Source organism: Cucurbita pepo, chromosome 12, assembly GCF_057944985.1.
Source record: "Cucurbita pepo subsp. pepo isolate OVF chromosome 12, ASM5794498v1, whole genome shotgun sequence".
Classification (NCBI taxonomy): Eukaryota; Viridiplantae; Streptophyta; class Magnoliopsida; order Cucurbitales; family Cucurbitaceae; genus Cucurbita; species Cucurbita pepo.
The window spans coordinates 13,805,588-13,813,713 of record NC_141809.1 but is presented as its reverse complement, the minus strand read 5'-3'; the positions used below and the strand labels follow the sequence as shown (position 1 = coordinate 13,813,713).

The 8,126-nt window shown below is 30.8% G+C and overlaps 1 non-coding gene across 1 annotated transcript; it reads left to right on the top strand.

Annotated features, from left to right (window-relative positions):
- Window positions 1-2,368: 2,368 nt before the first annotated feature.
- On the top strand, window positions 2,369-2,441 carry LOC147790030 (small nucleolar RNA SNORD36). The gene has a single exon (XR_015423294.1). It is a non-coding gene; the product is annotated as a small nucleolar RNA SNORD36 (small nucleolar RNA).
- Window positions 2,442-8,126: the final 5,685 nt, after the last annotated feature.

Sequence of the window (8,126 nt, the reverse complement as noted above, 5' to 3'; positions counted from 1 at the left end):
CAAACATAAAGTGAAACAAATAGATTAACAACTTACAGAAAGAATCCTTTGAAGAACTTTAAGCACTTGTACTTTTCAATTCTCTTTGTTGCTGTGAATAGAGCATATATTTGATCGTATACCTGCAATTGAATATTGAATCAACAAACGTTGCAACATTCATTTGTCATCAAATATAGACATTCAGGCCAATCAACCACCCCGTTCTTTTTTACCTATATTCACTCCATTCGAATATTTAACTTAGAGATAAATTTTGGCACACCAATCAATATCGTTGATTATAAATTTAATGAATGTATAGTAAAACTTAGACGGTATATTTAATTGTTGGAGTTATTAATTTAGTATATTTAATAATCTTACTATAAATTAAATAAATTTGGACGGTTTGTTTGAAGAGTTGATTTTGAAATCTCTCCTACGCATAAGCGGACAATATATTAAATTATTATTTTAATTAAAAATTTTAAATTATATATTTATAATTTAATTTATTCCTTTCATATTTTATATTTAACATCAATATAATTATTTCAATTTTAATAGAATCTTATAAATTATAGTTATTTATTGATCTGAATCCTTACAATTAGCTTCACAATCAGAGTAGCCTCAATTCCTCTACCTCTACCTCTACTGGTATTAACTCCAGTCGAACGTGGTGAGGATTCGGCGAAACCCTAAGGCTTCAATAAAGAACCTGAAGAATGATTCGCATCATCTATCGAGAATAAAAAAACAACGATTAATTTGGACTCCAGAACTTCATCAATCGTTTCTTGAAATTCTTCAAGCTCAAAATGGCTCATCAAACGGGAGTAAGTTTATGTTTTTCTTTCGTTTTAAGAATCTTTGTTATCATGAAACCTAATCTGCGGTTTGTGTTCTATTAAACGTAAAAGTTGTTCCTAGGAAGATCTTTGAGGAAATGAGAAAACGATATCCGCATATCACTCAAGAAAATATTTCCAGCCATCTTCAAGTAAATGGAGTTTCTTCTTTGTTCTTGTTTTGTTCTTATTTCCATTTTGATTTTGACAACGTTTGATCTAAAAGTAATTTGTTGGTTACATGGAGAGACATAGATTGCATCTCAGAAATGGGAATAATTCAGCTAAATCCTCTTCCAACTCTCTACCTTTCTCTTCTACCATTGATTCTCAGCTTCTTCTGGAAAGCCCTACCACGGCCATAAACCCTAATTTTTAGGTTCCTACATCGACCAGCTTCGAAAACCCTAATTATCATCCTCGAAGCCATTTAAACCCTATTTATCATCCCATTTAAACCCTATCTATCATTCATGAAGCCATTTAAACCCCATCTATCATCTACGAAGCCATTTAAACCCTCATTATCATTCCAAAACCCCTAATTGTCACCCTCTTCCACAAACCCATTTCAATTCCATAAACCCTAATTGTCACCGACAAACTCATTTCAATTCCATAAAACCTAATTATCACTCTCCTCCACAAACCAATTTCAGTTCTATAAACCCTAATTCCAATTCAAATATGATGAACGTTTGTGGAATCCAAGTAAACCCACATTTTGTTCAACCCACAAACACTGATTTTGATTTTGGTATTAGCCCTTACCCTCCTCCAATTTCACCCAATCAAACCTCCTCCATTCATCCTATCATGGATATCCCTTGGGCATTTAATAACCCAAACATTTTTGAAGATTACAACGTGAATTTCAATTATGACAACCTTCAAGCTTGTGGTGCCGTCAGCAATAACATGTCTCGTTTAATTTAAATCCTCATTTTCAGGTTAATTAAATAATTATTATCTTCTATCATATCAATGAGATCGAGATTGATATATAAATTCTATAATCATTTTGCAGATGAACTATGAACAAGCTCTTCAATCCATACAATACCCGGACAATAGTTTTGTATCACAACTAAATTTTGATAATCATATGGAGAATGGTTCAATATTACAGTAAGGTTTTGATAATTCCGTGGAGAATGGTTTAATATTAGAGCAACGGCAATGTTTTGATAATCAAATAGAGAATAATTCAATATTACTACCAAATTTTGATACACATCCACTCTTATGGTGAAATATTTGTGGTACTCACCATCCTCTCTTTGTTTTATTTAGTTCAAATTTCACCATCCTCTTTTTGTTTTATTTAGTTCAAATTTGGATAAATTATTTATGATCTAACCTTTTTTACCCTAATTAATATGAATCGTGCATGGGTGGAACCACAACTGAATTTCACGAAGATAAATGAACCTCTTACACCTAATCAAACAAATGAAAATGGATGCAATTGAGTAAATGGTCGGAGCAGTGTTCCTGGAGCTTTGTTCGAATGGAGTATCGTAAATGTGGCATTGTTGAAATGATATTGATGGGTGGAACCACAACTGAATTTCACGAAGATAAATGAACCTTTTACACCTGATCAAACAAATGAAAATGGATGCAATTGAGTAAATGGTCGGAACAGTGTTCCTCGAGCTTTGTTCGTATTGTAAATGTGGCATTGTTGAAATGATATTCTTTGAAATATCTCAATTAGTTGGGTCTTTTGTTGAGAATTCTTTTCCAAATTTTATATGTTTGAAATATCTCAATTAGTTGGGTCTTTTGTTGAGAATTGTTTTCCAAATTTTATATGTAAATTACTACAAATATCTTCACTACCTTCACTTCTCCGTAACCCCTAGCCGCCTACCATGGAATATAGGTGCCCGCCCTAATTGTTGTTGTCGCCCATGAGTATCGAACACAAGTTTGTTCATTGTGTTTAATAATCATCGCGAACATAAGTTAGTTCTTTAATAATCATTGTTCATAAATTTGATGTATGTAGAGATATTTTGAGGGTATAATAAACTTAATAGCCCTGTGAAATTATTATTGAGTTCTGTTTTAAAACGATTTACTTCCGCTCAAGCTCAGCTCAAGCCCATTGCTATGTTTTTTCTCACGACAAAAGGAAAGCCCAAGCACTGTGCTATTAGGTCAGCCCAGCCCACTGTGCTATGTTCCCCTTTTGGGCTTCTCCCTCACAATTTTAGTCTATGGGCTTTCCTTCCTAGGTCGGCCCAAGCCCACTGCGCTATTCGGCCAGCCCACATCGTCCTATGTTATTATTTTAGAACTCGGCCTTTTTTCTAGGTCAGCTTAGGCCCACTTCCCCTTACCCTTTTTACTTCAAGATTTGCCCTGTTCACGTTTTCTATTATTATTTTAATTAAAATTTGGATTAAATTTTTTAAAAAAATTATATTTATAATTTAATTCATTCATTTTATACTTATGCATAAATATACATTATTTTAATTTTAATAAAATCTAAAATAAGTATAAATTATAGTTATTATTAAATTTAAAATTGAATAAAAAATTTCAAACCGTTTTTATCTTAATATTATTTTTTAAATTTAATTTTCAAACCCTTTTTATCTTAATATTATTTATTATCATCCTCAAAAAGATATATACATAATAATATATATATATATATATATATATATATATATATATATATGCCCTTATTATTTATTATATTCTATTAAATTTTTTTCTTAATCGTGATTAATTTCTTTAATCACTCTCTCTTCAACTCTTCTTCAATTTTAATGGGTTCTAATCCAAACCAAGAAGAGCAAGCTGGGTTTGGTGGTAATCAGTCCTCAACTCTTCCTCAGATTTTAATGGGTTATATTACTCCAGTGTTTTGATAATCTGGAGAATGGTTCAATATTAGAGCAAGGGCAAGGTTTTGATATCAAATGGAGAATGGTTCAATATTACTCCAGGGTTTTGATAATCGAGAATGGTTCAATATTAGAGCAAGGGCAAGGTTTTGATAATCAAATGCGAATCATTCAATATTACACCAAGGTTTTGATAGCTACTTGGAGAGTGATTCAATATTACTACAAAGTTTTGATACACATCCACTCTCAAACATTTGTGGTATCCACCGTCCTCTCCTTGTTTTATTTAGTTCAAATTTGGATAAGTTATGTATGTTCTAACCTTTCTTACTCTAATTAATATGAATTTAACATATGCATGGGTGGAACCACAACCGAATCTCACGAGGATAAATGAATCTTTTACACCTGATCCAACAAATAAAAATGGATGCAATTGAGTAAATGGTCGTAGCACTGTTCTTGAGCTTTGTTCAAATAGAGTATGGTATATATCTATGTTTAAAAATTTTGTTGGCATATTTATAGCACAATTTCTTAGTTATTAAGTTTGGTGTGTCTTGATTATTAAAAGGAAGTAACAAGTAATTATATTAATGAGATGTAATATTTTTTCTCTCTCTTTCCATCTTCATCCTCTATCTTTCATGACGGTCATTGTTGATGTTGAATATGAGCCACGATCGAGATATACTAAAACGAATAGATGAATAACAAATAACAATTTGATGAGAAGAATTCTTTAATTTGAAGAACTTGAAGCATTTATACATTTTTCTATGTTGTTAATAGAGTATGTTTTCTGATGAATATTTATCTCTTTATTTTGTTAATCGAGCATCTATTTGATGAGTATTTATATGTGAGTAGAGTATTTATGATGAGTATTTATCTATTTATTGTTGTAAATAAAATATATATATCTCGGAAGTATTTATTTCTTTATTGTTGAACAAAGTATAAAATTTATAATAGAGAAAACAGGAGGGGTAACCTTTTTATTTTTATTTTTTTTCATTTCTTCCCAAATAAACCTAATATAATTAATTTTAAAAGTTGAAAATAAACTTCCTGTTTTTTGTTGCCATTTTTTACATCTCAATATAAAATAAAAAAACAATTTAAGATCGAGTTTCTCAATTTACACATTTTTTATTGTGCTAAATCAAACTTATTAATCTTCCTAATTATCTCATAATAATAAATATAAATTATATTATTAATTAATAAAAAAACTTAATTATATAAATAATTATATATTTCTAAATATAATATAAAATATCTTCCTCTATACTCACCTTAATTCCATCTTTCTTGACAAAGTCATTACAAAAATCCTAATTATGACATTACAAAAACCCTCGTTATCACCGTCAAACATTGATTATCAGTTTTTTCACATTTTTTTAACATTTCCAAAAATCCTAATTTTCAATCTCCTCCCCATTTCCAAAAAATACTAAGTTTTTTTACGAACACATTTCAAATCCAAAAATTCTAATTTTCGTAATTGAATGGACGTCACTTAAGAACAGTTTGTCAGGTGTTGTAATCAAATGTATATTAGTTGTGATTGAATAGGTAAATGTTCAACATCTTTTTAAAAATAGCCAGGCCAGGTGAATTCATATAATTCAGTTTATTAGAATATATAATCTAGACGCGGTTAAAGATAGGATATCCCATCATTATTTATAAATTTGATATATGTAAAGTTATTTGGAGGGTATTAAGTTATTAGTTTATTACGCTTAATAATTTTTAATTTGATATGTGTAGAGACAATTTTAGGTATAATAAATTTAACAATCATGTTTAACTGTCATAAACCCTAATTTTTAGGTTCCTACATCGACCACCTTTGAAAACCCTAATTATCATTTCGAAGACATTTAAACCCTATCTATCATCAGGGAACCCATTTAAACCCTAATAATCATCCTTGAAGTCATTTAAACCCTAATTATCATTCCAAAACCCCGAATTGTCACCCTTTCCCACAAACCCATTTCAATTCCATAAACCCGTCACCTTCTTCCACAAACCCATTTCAATTCCATAAACCCTAATTATCACTCTCTTCCACAAACCCATTTCTCCACAAACCCATTTCAGTTCTATAAACCCTAATTCCAATTCAAATATGATGAATGTTTGTGGAATCAAGTAAACTCATTTTGTTCAACCCACAAACACTGATTTTGTATTAGCCCTTACCCTCCAATTTCACCCAATCAAACCTCCTTATCCTATCATGGATAACCCTTTTGGAGCATTCAATAACTCAAACAATTTTGAAAATTGTAACATGAATTTCAATTCTAACAACCTTCAAGTCGTGTTTCAATTCTGACAACCTTCAAGTCGGATCGGTGGTGCTGTCGCCAATAACATGTCTCAGCGTTTTGATTCTTACTGTCCTTTCAATTTAAATCCTCATTTTCAAGTTGGTTAAATAATCATCATCTTCTATCATATCTATGATACTGAAATTGATATATAAATTCTATAATCATTTTGCAGATGAACTATGAACAAGCTCTTCAATCCATCCAATACTGATTTTGCATCACAACAAAGTTTTGATAATCTTATGGAGTATGATTCAATATTACAGCAAGGGTTTGATAATCTTATGGAGAATGGTTCAATATTAGAGCCAGGGCAAGGTTTTGATAATCAAATGGAGAATGATTCAGTATTACACCAAGGTTTTCATAGCTGCGTAGAGAGTTATTCAATATTAGTACATGGTTTTGATATACATCCACTCTCAGATAATCAAATAGAGAATGATTCAATATTACACTACAGTTTTGATAGCTACGTGAAAGTGATTCAATATTGCTACAAAGTTTTGATACACATCCACTCTCAGATAATCAAATGGAGAATGATTCATTATTACACCACGGTTTCGATAGCTATGTGAAGAGTGATTCAATATTATTACAAAGTTTTGATACATATCCACTCTCAAATATTTGTGGTACCCACCATCCTCTCTTTGTTTTATTTAGTTCAAATTTGGATAAATTATTTATGTTCTAATATTTTTTTTACTCTCATTAATATGAATCGAGCAGATGCATGGGTGGAACCACAACCGAATTTCACAAGAATAAATAAACCTTTTACACCCGATCAAACAAATGAAAATGGATGCAATTGAGTAGATGGTCGGAGTAGTGTTCTTGAGCTTTGTTGAAACAAATTAAAAGTTTTGTTGGCATATTTATTGCACAATTTCTTCCTTACCTTGTGTCTATTTGTTTATTAAAAGAACGGTACAAATATTTATATTTATGAGATATTATATTTTATGTTTCTCTCCTTCCATTATATTTTATGTTTCTCTCCTTCCATCTTCTTCCTCTGTCATTAATAACAGTATGGTTCGATAGGACCAGAAAGATACTGAAACAAATAAATAAAATAGAAAAATAATTTGATAGAACATACATCTTATGAGTATTTATCTGTCGTGAAGAGTATTTTTAAAATATTATTAAATGTTTGAAATAAATTACGATCGAAAAAGAAAGTATTTTATTAATTTAAAATATATAATAATTAAATAAGTGTGACCACTAATCCATCCCTTTTATTTAATTGTTGACATTATATTAAAATAGGAGCGACATTTGTGAAAACATAGCTCCAGCTGTACACACCCTAAATTCTAAACTATATAATCAATCAGATCATATATCATCAATAATATTATATAATTATTTATAAATATATTTAAAATAAAAGGCAAAAGTACACGTCATCACCCCCGGAGCATAAGAGTTTTAAATTCTAAATTAGAATTAAAATCAATTAATTAAGAAAGATGATGAAATTCTAAATTAAAATTAACAAAGAAGAATATTCCTAATCAATCAATCATTGTGCCGACTTCCACATAGCCAACACTGTGATTACATCACACTTCTGCCACGTAGCTGGCCACGTGTGCTGCCCATCTTTCAAATCCTTTTTTGGTTTTCTTCTCTGGATTTCACACTTCTGCCACGTAGCTGGCCACGTGTGCTGCCCATCTTTCAAATCCTTTTTTGGTTTTCTTCTCTGGATTTTTATTATTCTATTTTCTTAAATCCTTCATTAATAAATTAGAAAAAAAAAAGAAGAAGAAGAAGAGGGGAAGGGTGTGGGAAGTAAATAAAGTGGAGTGGTGGCATGGTTCTCCTTTTCACTTGTGTCCACACCCCTCGATGGCTCAGTCTCTTCACTGACACACTACTCGATAACTTGACTTTGATGCAACGACACAAACCCATCACTAGCGAATATATTGCATTCCTTACCCGCCAACCCCAACAATCCTCAACCGTTCAAATCATCACCATTGATGGCAATGTAGATTGATAATAAACATTAGTTGGACTAGTCCATCATTGATTTGTCGATGGCACGTCAT